This window comes from Cydia strobilella, chromosome Z, assembly GCF_947568885.1.
Source record: "Cydia strobilella chromosome Z, ilCydStro3.1, whole genome shotgun sequence".
Lineage (NCBI taxonomy): Eukaryota > Metazoa > Arthropoda > Insecta > Lepidoptera > Tortricidae > Cydia > Cydia strobilella.
The window spans coordinates 30807780-30825776 of NC_086068.1; positions in this window are offsets into that span (position 1 = coordinate 30807780).

A 17997-nucleotide genomic window follows, 5' to 3' on the forward strand; every position below is an offset into this window, starting at 1 on the left:
TCATTACTCTACAGGTTGTCAAAATTTGGCATTCTTCCAATGCATACTTTTGATTATTTTTAACCATACTGAGTAGCTGAGCAATCAATTGGATTTGGAAATAAAATCTGTTGTGCTAGTCTCTCCAATGTTTTTGTTTTACGTACTTTTATGTCGTGTACATTAGTCTTCTTTCTCTTTGCCTTATTCCCATTATTTGGGGTCGGCTCTCCTCGTTCTCATGCGCCAGGACCGTCTGTCCTGAGTTGTCCTTGGGGTAAGTTGGGCTCGTTCCAAGTCGCGGGTCACAGTAGACCACCACGTGGCTTTAGGTCTTCCTTGTCTGCTCGCTTCCCTGTTCGGCAATGCCAAGGCTTGCCGAACTACGTGGTCTTCGGGGCGTCTCATCAGGTGGCCATACCAGCGAAGCCTACTTTCCGTGACTTTATCTGTGATGGGTGCAACTTTGTAACTACCTCTGATGTATTCATTTTTCACTTTATCGAGTCTTGTTACTCCAGCCGCCCACCTCAGCATCTTCATCTCTGCCACATGTTGCGACTCAATTATAAGTTATGGTATCACAAGCTACGGGCGGACATTCAAAACCTACTTGAAACAAATTTATAACCTACAATCAGCACTTTTAAAAACAATTGTACCAAATAAAATTAAAGGAAAGTATAAAAATGATAATAAGGGTCTATTTAGTAGGGTGTATGCTCATTCAGCCGAGCTGCAGAACCTCTGCTTGCGCAGTATACGCTCGGACCTAATGTGATTGACAGAGTCTCTTCTGTGAAAGATCTTGGGGTGGTGTTTGACTCGCGTCTTACGTTCCACGATCATATACGTAAGCTAGCCGATAGTTGTTTCAAAAGACTAGGCTTCGTGATCCGCAACGTCAAGGACTTCCGTGATGTTGAGGCCATAAAGCTTGTCTTTAACGCATTGGTGAGAAGCAAGTTGGAGACCTCGTCAATAGTGTGGAACCCGTATGAGTCGACTTACGCCTTACTTCTAGAGAAGATTCAAAAGGCTTTTCTTAGATTTTTGTATAAGAAAATATATGGGCTTTACCCATTTTTATATCCAACCAAGTTTTTGCTCGGAACACTCGGTTACAACTCTCTAGAAGTAAGGCGTAACTGCAACTTACTTGCTACCGTTTTTCGCATGCTGCGTGGCGAATCAGACTGCCCTGATCTGCACGTACCGGATATCCCTAGGATTAATCTGAGACCGCGGGTGCGCCCACTGTTGGCGGTGCCGGCGGCGCGCACTGTGTCACGCAGAAATTCGCCGCTCCCTCGAGCACTGACATTACTCAATGCGCTCCTGACGTCAGCACCTGATTGTGATTTGTTTGCATGGAGATGGACGACTGTGTACCGTGAATGTCTGAAGTATTGTGAGACGATCGATGATAGGCCTTCCACAGTCGGTGTATAATACTATGTTATGTGAGGTGTTATTTCTGTTTCTTCCTGTGTATTTTATATCTTGTAAATATAGTACTTTTGTACTATATTTTTCTGGAAATGAAATTTTCTGTTAGGTTAAGTTTCTCGGCGCATTGGTGTTTGCTGTAATGCCGTTTAACCAGAATTGTATTAAATAAAAAAAAATACAAAAATTTAAACATTGCAAAGTTATTAACGTTTTTGATAGGTTTTGCTTGTCCTTAGTTACAGAGGAGTGTGAAATTATACCATCATTAGATAAAAATACTCGCTCCAGTAATTTGCGTACCTTAGATTATCTACCTGCATAAAAAGTAACAATGTATACGGTAAAAGAGTAACTGACTTTCTACTCCCATGTATACTAAACACCTTACCTAAAAATGTACTGTATGATCTCATTAACATTGTTGAAAACCACGGCAGATGTATGCCAAGACTAAAAAAATACTACCTAAGTCTAGAGTAATGTATAAAATAGATGCAGAGATTTGATGTGTATAGATTAGTTTTATATATATATAACAGTATAATATAATTATATACCTAATAGTATCAAGCAAACGCGGATCGGACCGCGCGAACTCGCCAACTATTACATAAACCAAAGAGGTTTACAATAGTGGCATGCTGGCAAAAGTTGTATGAATATTTAAAGTGAATAAATAAATAAATAAAATGTAATTTTTGCTCATGTTGCCGGTCTCACGGCTGTTTTGTAAACTTTGCCCTTGACTTTGATTGGCATTCTTGTATCGCAAAGAACACCAGAGAGGGCTCTCCATCTTTGCCAGAAAGCGTTGACTCTGTGAGTGACGTCGGATTCAATGGCACCATTGGCCGTCGTCAACATCGCTCCGAGATATTTGAATTGAGATACCTTTGGAAGTTGGTCTCCTTCGATATATATCCTGTTGGAGGTGGTGGTTTAGTATCACTACTAAACTTGCATTCTAAATGCTCGGTCTTACTTCTGCTGATGCGAAGTCCATTTCTTTCCAGGGTCTGCCTCCATTGTTCTAGGGTCGTTTGCAGTTGTTGTGCACTTTTGTCAATAAGTACGATGTCGTCCGCGTATAAAATACACCATGGCAAGGGAGTTTGGAGTGGATATCTTTGGTGAGATAGTTCATTACTAAGTTGAACAGTAATGGGCTTAACGCTGAACCTTGATGTACGCCAACATTTACTTCAAACGTCTTGCTCACTCCGGCTAGACTTCTCTCGTTCGCGCTACACCTATGGTACATGGCCTGGACTAAAGCAACATATGTTTCTTGTATACCTTGCGCTCTCATCGCTTGCCAAACCAGATTTCGTGGTACGCGGTCAAACGCCTTCTCAAGGTCTATGAAGACGAGGTGCAAGTCTTCCCGGCTGGACCGATGTTTTCCATGACGATTCGTACTGCTTGTATAGCATCGATAGTGGATTGGGATGCTGTGAAACCGTACTGGTTTTCAGAGATGACAACGTGATTTAAGAAACGGTTGTGTAATATCTTTTCCCATATTTTGAGGGTGTGAGAAGTGAGTTTTATACCCCTATAATTCCCACAGACGCTGCGTCGCCCTTGTTCTTTAAAAATGGAACGATTGAACTTTGTCGCCATTGATCTGGGATCTTATTTGAGTTTAGGACCACGTTAAATAGTTTGGTGAGCCATTCAAGCCCTATGGGTCCAGTTTGTTTCCATATATCAGAGGGTATTTCGTCTGGGCCAGCGGCTCTGTGGTTCTTCATTTTCGCGACTGCAAGTTTAACTTCTGAAATACTTATTTCTAATATTGGTCTCGCAGAAGGTTTATTAAAGGCAGTGGTTGGCTTGGGAATTCTTCGTTAAGGAGCCTTTCATAGTATTGACGCCATCTCTGGCTTATGTCTTTATTATTTGTTAGTAGCAGACCGTTTTCATCCCGGATGTATTTGTTGACTTTGATATCCAATGTGGACTTATGACGCTGCTTTCTGAGTTGTTCTTATCATCTTCCAGTCTGCTATAAAAACACTCTTGAGATTCTATTTTGGGCTACCTTCCGCTTCGCTTCTTGTTTAGCCTTTTTGTACTCTATGCGGTCCTCCTCTAGTTGAGTGGTCTGCCATAATATGAATAGAGTTCTTTTGGCAGCTATAGCTCCTTTAACATCATCATTCCACCACCTTGGGTCCTTGTTATTAGAAAGTATTCCCTTTGAGACTCCAAAGATGTTGGAAGAATGGGTTTTACAAGTGCGTGCAAAATTTGACCACATACATTCAGCATTGTTGTTGTAATCGTTGTTCGTGTCATCCTCCAGATACTGTTTGAGAGTAGCAATAAGGTCTTCAACATATTTAGATAAGTACGGTTTTTACTCACTATTATTTTTAGTCGCTTTTGGCGACATGTTTCGAACATGTCTCACGATAGTTTAAGTTCGAAGGTCTTTACCTTTAGGACTGTAAAGTAGTCGCCACTTGATTTTGGGGGTTTTATCAATGGTTGTCTTAATAGGGCTGGATAGTTTGAGACATGCTACTAATATTCTATGCTGCGAAGTAAGCGCTTCTCCCGGCATTACTTTACAATCCCTTAAGTTTCGAAGTAAGTTCTTATCTGCTAAAATATAGTCTATTTGTGTACCATGTCTTGAGCTTTTATACGTGATCAGGTGTTCTGGATTCTTTTGAAAGAAGGTGTTAATGATGGCAAGGTTATGTCTCATTCGGAATAAGAATGGAATGAGTCATTCCAAATTCCAAGATTTCTTCTCCCTGTTTATTCCCATAGCCTCGATTTCCATGTACTCCCGGGTATGCATCAGTGGAAACGCCTACATGTCCGTTCAGATCTCCGCCGATATATTTAATTTCCGGAGAAGGTATCTGATTGATCAAGCCATCAAAGTCTTCCCAGAACTGAGATTTTTCTGCTTCTGAACATCCTACCTGTGGAGCATACGCCGAAATTAAATTTAAAGGCGGTTGTTTATCCATGGTTAACTGTACAGCAATCAGGCGGTCGCTTTTTCTTTCGATCTGAGAGTCTAGTGCGATGGCTACCCCATTTCGTGTAGTACAAGTGCCATGATAGATAAGTTGGTAGCCTAGTCCCATGGCCCTCGACCTGGATCCCTTCCACCTGCATGCATTAATATTTCTTTTTTCAAGAGTTTTGCTAAGTTCCTGGCTTCTACCATTTACAGTACCTAGGTTCCATGTAGCAAGTCTGATAGTTGGTTTCTCGGTTCGCGAATGCATATTCTTGTCATTTTGTTCGTCGCTTTGGGGGTACGCCCTAACATTCTGTTTATTCGCATGTGCACTCACGTTGCTTACGGGGGATGCCCTAATATTGACTTCGATTCTTTTAGTTGTACTTATTATGATTTGAACGAGGAGAACATTTTGGCTATTAGTTTTACGGCCGGTTGCCACCTGAGGCCAAGACAGGAGGGTGACAGTCTTGGCGCGATCGGTGCCGTTGGCCCTATTGGGCGCCGCGCCGCTTCGCTTCGCGTTCGCGAGTGTTCGCCTACGTAAGGCGCAGCGTAAGGGTTCGATGTTTTTTTTTCAATTCAAGTAGTGGTACTGCCATGCGCTAACGGTCAAGTTCACTTACACTAGCAGGGTATCATTATGTCTCACTAGAGTCAAACATACAGAACATTATTTTAATACAGTTGCTCAAAAAGTCCTACACTCACGAAAGTAGGCTTGTTCGAGCTGCTGAGGTGAAGAAAGTATTGTTACACGATATAAAGTAAATATTTATTTGTTATTATATAAATAAAACGTTATTTAATACGATATTTCAATAAATACCTTTTTTATTATTTGGCCGAATGGAACTACCATTGCCACGTTGGCTTCGTTAACAAAAAAAAATGTTAAACCGGCGCCCGCTATTTTCACTTAAAATTTAGTTGTACCTATCAAAACAATTAACTTAAATTGCAACTAAGTGTTTTTTGTATGAAATGAGTCAATGTGATTATTTTTGCAATGTAAATCGACGCTGAACGTAGTTTATAGTGCTAAATAATATATACTTAATATAATTCACAATATCATTCAAGTTCGAGGGCAAATTTGTAACTTACTCATGTAACCAATATTTGTTTTATTGTGATGTTTTCGCAAATGTATTAAAAATCGTCGTTCAATGTACGTATGACTGTTCACTTTCCCCACTTGCATTGAAATGTACTATTTTAATATAGTTGCTCAAAATGGTACTTTACGTGGCTATTGGCTTTTTACTTTTCCAATTTTTGTTTTATTTGTTAAGTTGCACACTTGCAATAAAATGTAGGTACTATCCATACGTATTACGCATTAATTACGCTTTATATATGGAAAACCCTATATGAAAAAAAAACTCATATCTACTTTAATCGATTTAATTTTAGTCGGTACTTAATCAAAATTAAATCGGTTCCATTGCATTAATTTTATGTGCTTCTCACAGATATTTTACACACAGTCATAGATGTTTCTTATGTACCTATTTAAGTAATTATCAATAATAATAACAGTAATAAAAGAATTTTATTTCGGACATAAATCCATAGTTGTTAGTTACATATTATAGGTACATTAACTTATAAAATAGTGTTAGAAGAATTACAAAACTAATCTTAACCTACATACCTAAGTATAAATTAACCTATTTTACTGCAGTGTGGAGTTTTGTCCGCTGCTGCAGCAGAGGGGTGTCCCACCTATCCAACAACGCCATCATGATACTGTTAGCGCTGCCCCGCCAGCGGCTAAGTAAAGAGGCGCACCGCTTCCGCATGATGGCCGCAAAGCCGTCGACTTGCGCCTCCGCAAACATCCCGGAGGCACTACAGTGACGAGGCAGCCCCATCAGCATCCTGAAAGCGTTGTTGTATTGCACTCGTAGGTCGCTGTACGCCCGCTGCGTATAGCTACCCCACAGGTTGCACGTGTAGAAAGACTGGCAGTAAGCTTTGAAAAGCGTTACTTTAACTGCGTGTGTGCAACGTGCAAACCTGCGGGTAAGCATATTGCACCGCACGGCCAGCGACCTACGCTCCCTCTCTATATCACAGTTATCGCTAAGATCTTCAGTAACCCAATAGCCTAAGTACTTAAACTTGCTTACTCTAAGCAGAGGTGTGCCATATAAGTTTACATCAGGCAAACTGGTGTAGGTCTTAGATCTGGGCTTGAAAACCATAAGCTCACTTTTTTTTACATTGAACTTTAGGCCATGCGTTTCCGCATAGCCTTTACATATTGAAATTAGCCTTTGGAGCGCCCTGATTGAAGGGCTTAGCAGCACCATATCGTCAGCGTAGCTTAGGTTATTTATACACATTCCTCCTACATGGCAACCGACTCCGGTGCTACTAAGCTCCTCAATCAGCTGGTTCATGTAAAGGTTGAAAAGTCTGAGAGAGGTCAGACCTCCCTGCCTCACCCCACACCCCAAACTATACTCCCCAGAGACCACGCTTCCCCACCTGACTTGGTTTTTTTGGTGGTTATACCAGTATTGTAATAACAATATGCATTCAGGTGCCAGGGTTGTTTCCTTCCTTAACTTATCCCATAACAAATCGTACGATACCAGATCGAATGCTTTAGAGAGGTCTAAAAAAGCAGCAAATACAGGGGTTTTTCTGGTCGTATAATACTGCACAGTCTGCTTGAGGCAAAGGATAACACTCTCCGTAGACAAACCGGGTCTGAACCCAAATTGCGCATCGTTAAGTGACAAGTGCTTCTCCATTTGCCAATCAATCAGCCCGTCCAGTACCTTAGCGATAATAGAGGCTAGCGATATTGGTCTGTAATTAGACAAGCTAGAGGAATCACCCGTTCTGTCTTTAATTATGGGTACTACAATCGTACGCATGAGATTTTCCGGCAGGTACGAGTGACACAGACACAAAGAGTAAAACATTGCCAGAGACCTGGGCAGGTGGATGCCCTCATGTCGTAAGTGTTCGACGCTAAGATCATCATGCCCTGGAGATTTTCCTCCTTCTAAACCTTTAACCCTTAAATGCATGATTTTTTCTTTTTGCCTGAAATTAATATATGTCTTACATAATTGTTTACTGATTCTAGGAAAAATAAAAATATAAATTAAAACATCGATTTTCACTGTTTAACCAGTATTAGAATTTACATAGGGTAAATAATAATTTATGTAAATTTATACAATTATTGGTAAAAGATATAAAAAATCTTACTACCATTAGAAATTTATACTATTTGTAATATACCTATAATAAAGATTTTAAATATAAATAATTACAAACCCCGAAAAAACCGCCTAAATTACATATTAAAAATCATTAAATTTTCCCAATTTTCCGCCATTTCGTGTTAAAAGAAATGTAATTTTTTTAAACTTAAATACTGCGCAAATTTCAATAAAACGACGGAAAGTGTATTAATTTACGATCAAAATAATATACAGGACCAAATAGATTTTACCTAATTATGCATAAAATTATATGTTTTTTGTTGTGTACATACATACATCACTATGCATTTAAGGGTTAATAACACTCCACACATCGCTACCGGTAAAGGTGATACTACACTTTAGGCGAACATCCGAACTAGCCCCGGACACCGACGACGCAGGGCCCAATGGCGACTCTAATTTAAACTGTCTTTGGAACAAGTTAGCGATTTCAACGGGCTCATGTATCCTCTCCACGCTAACAGGGAGACCCGCTTTATGGTTTAATCGGTTTGTGTTTTTCCAGAACTTGCCAAACTTCTTATTAGAATGCCGTTGCGCAATAATATCCATTTTAATCTTTTCCGCGTTATCCTGGCACCATTTAAGTTTTGATTTAAATATTTTTCTGGATTCACACATACGGTTATAATAGAAACCAGATTTTGGTTTTCCGTATCGCACCCAAGTGTGAACCATAAACGCGCCTCCCCATGCGCCTCTCGCACGTACCTATTCCAGCCGGTAATATATTTCTTTCTTTTTGCACTATATTTATTAACATACGTTAGCACAGCGCCCATTGAGAGCGTATCGATAATTTCCTTGTACCTTGTACATGCCATCCAATAGTAAACAATGACTTATCTGTACACATTTTATCTGCGCACTCACAAAAACATTGGTTAAAATCGAGCTCTCTTAACCTATTATTACAATAGTCACGATACCTATCAATCTGATCTTGGTCGCGTTCACCCCACTTTACTTTATTTTGCCGCAAGGTGTCCCTCGGTAGGATTTTTGGTGTTAGAAAATCTATGTCACACTCGCACAAGACTGGGTAGTGATCAGACCAATGAGTGTCGTGCAACACAGATACACTTGAAACCGTTAATTTTGCCGCATTTGTTAGTATACAGTGATCTAGCCACCGGCGGCAGCGCCGCTTCGCTCACAAATGTAAAAGTGTCCGGCGGTAAACACTCCATATCAATACACGTCCACGATCGTTCCGCACAAAAGTTTACAAGTTCATATGCGAATGACTCACCTGGGTGCGCATTATAGTCCCCCAGTATGTACACACACTCGATATTTTGGCTGTCGATGATTGCATTTATTTCACTCATGCATTCCGTAAACTCAACGAGATTGTCACTTGAGTCTGTTGGCATGTACACGGAAAAAACAAGTAACGAACGATTATGTAATACTACCTTAATTGCCGTCAAGCGCACACTATGACACTGCACTACTGATACCGTCGGGAATAATTTCTTCCTCCATAGTAGGGCGACTCCTCCGTACGGTGTCTCCCGCAAGAGGCCAGCCGACGTATCTACTGCTGATTTACCGCTTAACGCAAAATTATCGTCAATGCATCTCAAAAAAGGCACGTCGTTTTCGAGAAGCCAAGTCTCCTGAAGTGCAATTATATCTGCATACTTGCACAACTTTCTAATACAGTCAACAGATCTCTTAACATTCTTACAGTTAAACGTAACTAGTTTTACTTTTTTTTCCATTATTGTTTTATAATTGACTTGTTAGAGTCTGTTTTATTCATAAAGTTGATAAAACGGCAAGAAGATACACCTTCAGGCCAGAAATCATTATTTAATAATAATTCTGCTTTACTGGTAGGCACGAAGATCTTAAAACAGTTGTAGGGTTTTTCCGCTTTCATGTTCACTTTCTTAATCATCACGTTTAACTTAGCCTTATTTTCAATGTATGCTTCAATATCACACACGGACACCTCCTTCGCGACATTATAAATATAAATGGGGACACACGATTCCGCCGCCTTAAAATTCGTTTGGGGGCCAGTAACCGCTACTCCTTTCTGGCCAACGAAACGATCATTTACTTTTCACATCACCTATTCGAAAAGGGAACTTTTCTTCCCTGCTAGGAGGGATCAAAGTGGCACTTTTTTGTTCAAGGACATTTTTTTGCCAGTATGAAATATTGACACAAAGGCATATGAAATTAGTATGCATATAATCGATTACACTTTCTTTATAATCGATTACGTGCATACAATTTTTCTGACTTAAATAATATTTTGTTGTAATTGTAAACAATAAATGTAATTAGCGTATTTTAAATTAATTAATAGCATATTTAAATTAAGTAAGTAATTAATTAGCGTAATATTTACAAAGAAACGTAAAAAACATTAGTTTAATAATTTAATTTTTATTTTGACATTTTAGGTCTCCTTAAACGCAGCCATACTTGTCTATGCAATTTAAAAAGTTTATATTTAAAAAGTTTTGTACAAATATTTCACAAAGCATAATTATGCGGTTCTGGATTGTGTATAAATTTGTAAATACTTAGTTTAAATCAAAAGCTTTATAATAATAAATATAAGTGATATCATTATTTAGTCTTCAAAGTCGTCTTCCGAAGATTTGGTTCAAAGGGGTAAGAGCTAATTTGTTACCAGAAAAATCTACAAAAATAATGTTTTTGATTTTCATTGTATCATTTTGTGTTTGCTGATGTCTTTAAAAAGATATTAGGTTCATAATTATGAGCTGTAGGTACTTTTAAATTGTTAGTACAGTCACGTGTGGAAATATCGATACCTATACTAAGGTCGTGAATACATATTTTTTGCACTTTGTCCGTATCGATCTTTGCTTAAAATAATAATGTTTTGAAACCTAATATAGTATGTATGTAATTTCCTCATAGGTGATGTGAAAAGCAGTATGTGTCACATGGTAGCAAAATTATTTTCACCTTGGGCGTTAACACGTGAATCCCTCACTACGCTCCTTCCTCCTTACGATCCTTCGCTTCGTTTAGGATTTAATTGTACGCCCTCGCCGTAAATATGTCATTTTGCTCCCTTGTGACACAATCTACTATTGTTTTTCGGTCCCGATTTCTTTTTTTGCTTACTTGTTTGTGTTTTCCATTCGCCTTCGTTAGCAATGTCCGCAAAGGAAACTTTATTTTGTTGCTCAATCTGCGCGCCCGTATGTATCGACGCGCCGTCGATCACCTGTGGCGGTTGCGTCATGCTCTTATCAGTATCGCCTCCGCTCACATTGTTATTGTCCTCCAGATGTGGTTTATTTATATTTAATCAATAAATATATTTTTGACCTTATCTATAATAGGTAGGCCAATATTGTTAACAATAGCGAATAAAGGCCGATGTTTTTAGGCGGGGGTTAAAATTTATAAAAATCATTCATTCACATATTAAAGGTGACAGTCCATTTCTGACCGCAGCTGCGCGACTGCACCGACACTACTGCAGCGGCCTGAACGCGTCGGTGTTATTGTCAATTTCCATAGTAAAATGAATGACGATATCGTCTGCACGCAATATGGTGATTTTAACGTTTTCCCGACCGCAGCTGCACTACTGCTCCGACACGTCGGTGTTATTGTCAATTTCCATAGTAAAATGAATGACAAGACCGACTGTACATAGCATGGCCGTATTTGGTGTATTATTGCAACTGCGGCTGCAGACCGCACGTCAAATCTGTCACCTGCACTGAAATGTCTTTGGTCACAGATATTAGTAGTTCTAAGCAAAGAGGATATAGCCACTACGTTCTAAGGAGCTTATTACACCCACGGATAAAGAATCCCGATGATACAGTCGCCATATATCGCAGATATATCGGGGCGGCCAAGGAGCTCACAAATATCTGAACACGCCTTTATTGTCAAGGCGCTAGAGTGCATGTTCAAATATTATTAGCACCTCGGCCGCTCCGATATATCCGATGGCGACTGTACCTACTGTAAACTTTTTTGCTAATCTATATTGAGCCCCCGGGGCATATAACAAAAAGGAGTAGCCATTGGCATTCCCCTCTGTCGAAAATAGTCGGCCAATGGTCATACACAAAGTATGGACTGACGTTTATCTGACATGGCTATTTTGACGTTACGGATACATTTGACGTTCGCCTCCCCCGCATAAATTGGCACTTTTTTCTACAGCAAATTACAGACGTGGTGGCTCCGTTTGGTTATATCCTCCTCAGAGCCAGTTAGGAAACTAGAATGATTGGTCCGAAAAGAGAGCGTCAAATTCGGAAGTTAACTATAGTCTGGCAAACACTTCGAGCAACACCGGCTTCCGACACGTCGGAAGGGAGGAGCCCAAGCGATATCTTACCGTACAAATCGTTCTGCCATTTTTTACGGAGGAAAACTTGCACACAGTCGCACTTCTCACTCACTACTTACAAAATCCAATCTCTAATGATGACACAAATACATAGAAAATGACACACGTCAAAGATAAGTCTTCACACCTCGATCTCTTTATATTGAGCGCATTACACAATTATTGTGTGCAACACGAGGTGTGTGTTGTACGTACCGCGCTATTTGTATGCATGCACAATTGATCTTGTACCTCGAGTACCTCGACAGAGGGGAAATGCCGACTCCCTTCCGTGTTGCTCGAAGGGCAAACCCAATTTGTCAGTAAATAAAAACAAACAAAAATCTACTCATCCATTTCCTTTGGGTGCTAGTATACTAGCCTAAGACAAAGATAGTATATGATTCTCTCCGTCTGTTTCAATTGAGACAGTCCCTGGCCAAGCTATATTTTCCTGTGTGCTTTTTTTAACATTTCATGATAAATTCATTATATTCTTATATATCTGTGTAATAATTTTTTCGTAGTTTTGCAAGGATAGCCATAAGGCCTATAAGCTCGACAGGGCACGAGCGATAGAGAGGCAAAAATAATATAGAATATTCGGCAAAGTGGCCGAATAGGCCGATTACCGAATAGTTGCGAATGTTCCTGGCAACTCTAGTCGTAATATAATAGTATAGTTGGTCATCTAATGTTTGAAATGAGACAGTCCTTTGACAAACTATATATAATGTCGTTTATGGTGACACTTTCTCATTTTGTCATTGCAAAGCTATTCCTGAGCTAAATAAAAGAAGTAATCATTAATTTTTATTACAAGGGGCAAATATGTTGTTTAATACCTCATTGATACCCAAACGTACGAAAGGATACAAAATTGAACTACGAGAGAAGCGAATGGTTTAAAATTTAGAATATTGACAGTTGCGGGGGTCTCTAGGCATGAGGGTTAAACAAACTTTGTTACAGTGCAACACGTAATTTTTCATCACACTAACACGAAGAAACTATTTATTATTCAAATTAATTTTTTAAAAGTTCTTTCTATCGGCCAAGGTGAGGGAAATAGCTTTCTTCATAATTCATAAAGTATTTCTTGTCGCGCCCGTCATGTTTTATATGGATGCACGGTCATATCATAAAGAGTGCCGTGCCGCCCATGGACACCTGCAACACAAGAGGGATTTTAATTTGTGTTTGAACAATATGAAGTGTAAATTGCGCAATTACTTATAGCTCTTAAAAATTATTTTATTCATTCAGTGTTAGGTACCTAAATAAAGTAAAATTGATAAGACCTGATAAAAGAGGCTTGGTTTTGAGGGGACGTTTATTACAGACTTCTAAATCCAGCCATAAGTGATGCAGGTGGATCAAGTGCGCACACCCCGAAAATTAAAAGAAAATTAGTATTTTATTTGTACGTCTGACATTATATGACTTGACATTGACAAGCCATCAACGAACGTTGTCGCGACTGCACGCCGCACCAGCAGCAGTCGTGCTGCTACAGTAGTGCTGGACCGCGTAACGTCGCAACTGCAGTGCAGCGGCAGTCAGAAATGGACAGTCACCTTTAGTCAGCAGCAGATGTTGCTAAGCGGGCGAGGTACCTATTCAAAATGATCTTGACACGACTTTATTTTTAAGAGAGTAAGAGGGTGTCAAGGTAATTTTTAACACCTCGCCCGCTTAGCATGTTCTGCTGATGACTGTACCTAACTTAAAGCGAAAAAAAATTTTTCAGGTATAATCGACGTGTATCATTAGACAGATATTTAATTTTTATCCTGAAATAAATAAATCTAAATCTAATCTAACGTTGAGGTTGCTAATAACGTTTTTTGGCGTCCCCTCCTCTTGAACCGGACGTGCAAAAATTATGAAAAAAAAAAAAACAGAAAAAGCTTAATTACTTTCCACGAAAATTAATTTGAATTTGATTGATTGATCGGTTGAGCTATTAATGAGTTTAAAAAAAGTCATCAAAACTACGTAAGTGCCGCGGAGATACGGAGCCTTCTAGCGTGAGTCATCCTTAACCCTTCAAGTGGCGGTCAACCCGTGAATGGTCGGATCGAAAAGCAGTAAACTGGCGGTTCACTACTCACGGGTCGATGCGAAAACCAGTAAACTGTCGGTCACCAGTGAGTGGCTAATCACGTGTTGCCGTATTTACAGGTGAATTTGAACGCATTTTTGTATAGTTATTTACGTTCGTCTAGCGCCCAAAATTAGGTAGCGAGTTAGACAAGGATAACATACCGTAAGAAACACAACACTTGGTATAAAATTTGTTGGTGTGGACGATTCATTCGAGAGCGACCGCCTAGTCCGAGTTCAGTCTTGATTTTTAAGAGGTTGTTTTAAAAAATAAATTGCATGTTAGATCTCTTTTAATGATTTAATCTTATAAATAAAAGTGTTACTTTGATAATTAAATAGCAATTACCTCCAATCATCGATTTGTTTTATGGTGGTAATCATTTTTAACTAGGAAACTGGAAAACTGTCATTCTTCCGGAGTTTGATTAGGTCTGGCCAAATTTATAAACATTATAATAATTTAATTGCTTTATTCAAATAGCCTATTTAACGCTGATTATAACGATATGTGATTTAATATATACTTTAAAACATAGAAATGTCTAAATCGTCAATTTTGTAAAATTATCTTAATCTGCGCCGACCACCCACTTATGACTACTTTTCCCGTTTTCGCTGGCGCCACTTGAAGGGTTAACACCCAAAATATAATACAATTTATGAGCCGTTTACAAAGAAATCAAAATGATGTAAATAAAAATACGGTTATTTGGGGTTTACAACTAAACCAAAAGTCGGACGTTAAAGCATGTAACAAAATGTTAAACACAAAAAAGTTTAAAAAATCCAAAATTGGTAATTTTCAGGAAAATCCGTTAAAGCTTCTAGTAGGTGTGTTATTAGCGAAAGACATACATACAATGTATAGGTTCATAAAACTGACGGGAGACAATCTCTAGTGCCTGAGTAACAAATAATGAAGTCATACAGATGACCACTGCCGAAATTTGCAAAATCTGAATTATAAATGCCATGAGTTATACCTACACGTGTGCTACATCAAACGAAAGGTTAATTAAATGTATTTATGATTAATTAATTAATACGAAATAAACAACTAGCTATGTAAATATAATGTTTGAAAATTCTGTGGACGGGATTTCCTTCTTATAGCCTCCATTTTATAAATACCTCCCTTAAATCAGACAGACCTTTGATTAAAGGACGCTTCAGACAGACCCGGAGGGACGAGCGTTTAAAACCTACTGAGTGCCCCTAGAGAGGGCTTAAACAATTAATCGTCTTTAACGTTTTCTTTAAGCCGACATTCACCAGTACTTTCTAGTTTTTTTTTTTGTTTGCGTATAAACCCAGCGTACAAAAACTTCACCCTTCTATTTACGGTTTTGCGAATGTTTGTACAGCACATTGTTAACTTAACTGTAATGCTATATAATATACATTGAAATAAATAAAATAGTCCAATAAAACTTAAAAGTAGACATGACGATAAAAACTGACTTAATTACTAAAAATAACATTTTAAGAAGTTACCTCATTAATAAATATTTGTCATTTTTAGCTCCTCCAGTAAAGTACGCTGAGTTCCGAATGCTCCAGCTTTGGCCTATCAGTAAACTAATAACTAATCACTTGCAGCATTTGTCGGCGCATGTATCTTTGGTGTTGTTGCGTAACTGTTTATCAATTCCACGCGTGACGTACACTTTGAGAACGGCGCCGACGTGGATGCATGTGCAGGCTGTGTTACGGTTCGATCAGGTACTACAAAACGGTCTGGAGTCTATTCTTAATGTCAGGTTTGAGGAATCTCAGTGGTGTCAGGCTACTCTTCCCATACGACATGGTGGTTTGGGGGTGCGTCGCATGCATGATGTGGTACTTGTAGCTTTTCTGGCTTCCTCGCATGCATCGCGGGGACTAGTTGCGCGCATTTTGTCCCTCAATGAGGTCGACGTCCACATGCCTATTTTGGGTGGTGCGTTGGATGAGTGGGCTGTTCGCTGTTCTAGCGGCACGCGGCCTGACGACCTTGGGGCTCAGAGGTCGTGGGATGACGTTTTATGCCGTCAGACGTATAAGCAGTTGCTGGAGGGGGCATCAGGGGTAGAACAGGCTCGGCTGAAAGCGGTAGCTACACCCGAGTCTGGGGCCTGGCTGCACGCCTTACCGTCGTCGCACTTGGGGACGTTGTTAGATAACGATTCCCTAAGGATTGGTGCTGCGTTAAGGCTCGGGTGTAATGTGTGCGAGCCACATTTGTGCGTCTGTGGGGTTATGGTGGAGGCGAACGGGCACCATGGATTGAGTTGTGTGCGGTGTGCTGGTAGGTTTCCTCGTCATCATGCGATTAACGATATCGTTCGCAGGGCGATGGTGTCAGCTAACCTGCCGTGCGTGGTGGAGCCCCAGGGTCTTAGTCGGACGGACGGGAAGCGGCCTGACGGTCTCACCCTTGTTCCTTGGGCTAAGGGGCGTAGTCTGCTGTGGGATGCTACATGTGTGAGCACATTTGCGGCGTCACATCTTGCACAGACTACACGTGCGGCTGGGGGGGCTGCAGAGAATGCGGCGAGACAAAAACATGCCAAGTACTCAAACTTAAAGCCGGTTTATGATTTTATCCCTCTTGCTGTTGAGTCAGCTGGGCCTTGGTGTTCTGAGGCGAAGGGTTTTGTGAGGGATCTGGGTAGGCGCTTGCGGGATAGGGGTTGTGATCCTAGGTCTGGTGCGTACCTGGTCTAACGTATATCTTTGGCGGTCCAGCGGGGGAACGCCGCTGGTATTATGGGGAGGTTTGGGCCGGGTACTTACCGGATTAGGGTTTAGGTTTGCTCTTTTATGTTATTATTATTGTACTCATAATTTTTTCTTTGTTTTTAATCAGTATAACTAATATACGAGTACATCCTATAAGTAGGTATGTATATGTCAAATGTTGCTATCCAATGAGGGGTTGTTTACGGACTGGAGTAAGATCTAGCGTCAATCGTTTGTACGACGTGTCCTCTGGACAAAACTGAGGGTCTCGCGTAGATTTATTGATCAGGATCAGGAATGCTTTAATGTCATGATTTTTTTAATTAGAGCTAAGCCTTTTACCATTTAAGTTTTTGTAAGAAATAAAGAATGTTTATGTATTTGTACCTTTTTAGGCTACGCACGCACTGCGGATTTCTGCCGTGCGTTTTTTTCCGCAAAATCTGTGAAGTATGCAACCTCCTTGAAGTGCGCGCTTTGCGGAAAATAATCTGTATGCGGATTAAAATCTGTGGTTTGCTGCAGATTGGTTGCGGTGCTTCGCCGCACGAATTTTTTGCATTCTATGGACTATTGAATAAATCCGCGATCTTTGATAATAGGGAATAAAGCAAAGTCACAGGGGCTAAATCAGGGCTATATAGTGGTACTCAACCATTTTTATCCCAGCAGTTTTTATGTAATTTACTGTTGCAGCCGCTCTATGTGCCGGTGCATTATTGTCATGGTGAAAATGCCAAGTACCGAGTCATGAGTTGGAACGCATTTCCTTCAGCTTATTCAGCACCCGAGGTAAGCATGCAAAATTTTGTGAACGCTTGGTGCACTAATGCCTAGGGCTTCTTCTATTTGCCTGTAGGCCATTCGACGATCAACTTAGCATTTTTTTTAATGTAATCGGAAGCAAACGAGCAGACGAGCCGCCTGATGGGAAGCAGTCATCGCCGCCCATGGACATAAGCAACACCAAAGGAACCACTTATGCGTTGCCTACCTTTGAGAACCCTAAATACCTGCTTCTTGAAGAACCCCATGTCATAGCGCAAGGGAAACACCTCAGAAGGTAGCTCATTCCACAACTTGCACGTTCTGGGCAAAAACGAGCGAGATGCCCGCTTGTTTTTGGTTTGCCACGTGTCAAGAAAGTGGGG